Raw genomic sequence first — 727 nt, forward strand, 5'->3', positions numbered from 1 at the left:
CGGGGGGCCCGGGTGGGGCCCGGAGCCCCCGGGGGTCACACGACGGGGGGCCCGGGTGGGGCCCGGAGCCCCCGGGGGTCACACGACGCAGGGCCCGGCGCTTCCCGACGGAGCGGGATTTGTCTGCCCCACTCGTGGAAGGGCCGTGGCGTGGGTTGGGTTGGAAGGGACCTCACAGATCATCAGGCTCCAACCCCCTGCATGGGCAGGGACACCTCCCACAGCCCAGGCTGCACAAGCCCCATCCAACCTGCCCTTCAACGCTGCCAGGGATGGGGCATCAGCAACCTCCCTGGGCAACCTGGGCACCTTCCTACCCTCATGGTGAAGCATTTCTTCCTGATGTCTAACCTAAATCTCCCCTCTTCCAGTTTAAAACCATTCCCCATCGTTCTGTCACTGCCCTCTCAGGTGAAAAGCCCCTCCCCACTTTCCTGGAGCCCCTTCAGGCACTGGAAGGTGCTCTGAGGTCTCCCTGGAGCCTTCTCCTGTCCCAGCCTTTGTACCAAAGGCGATGCCCCCTGGTGCCCCCTCGGCATCCCGAGGGAGAGATGCTGCTGGAATGCCCGAGAGGTCAAGCACCTCCCTGGCACAGCTGGGAGCACTGGTTTGCTGTCCCAGTGAGGCTGCGGGCCTGGGGTCAGACACCCTGCTTGGGTTCCCAGCTGCCATGTCCACCTCTTGGGTTCCCAGCTGCCAGGGAGAGCTGGGCTCTCAGCCTCCACCT

This window comes from Chaetura pelagica, unplaced genomic scaffold (genome assembly GCF_000747805.2).
Source record: "Chaetura pelagica isolate M959 unplaced genomic scaffold, ChaPel_1.0 scaffold618, whole genome shotgun sequence".
Classification (NCBI taxonomy): Eukaryota; Metazoa; Chordata; class Aves; order Apodiformes; family Apodidae; genus Chaetura; species Chaetura pelagica.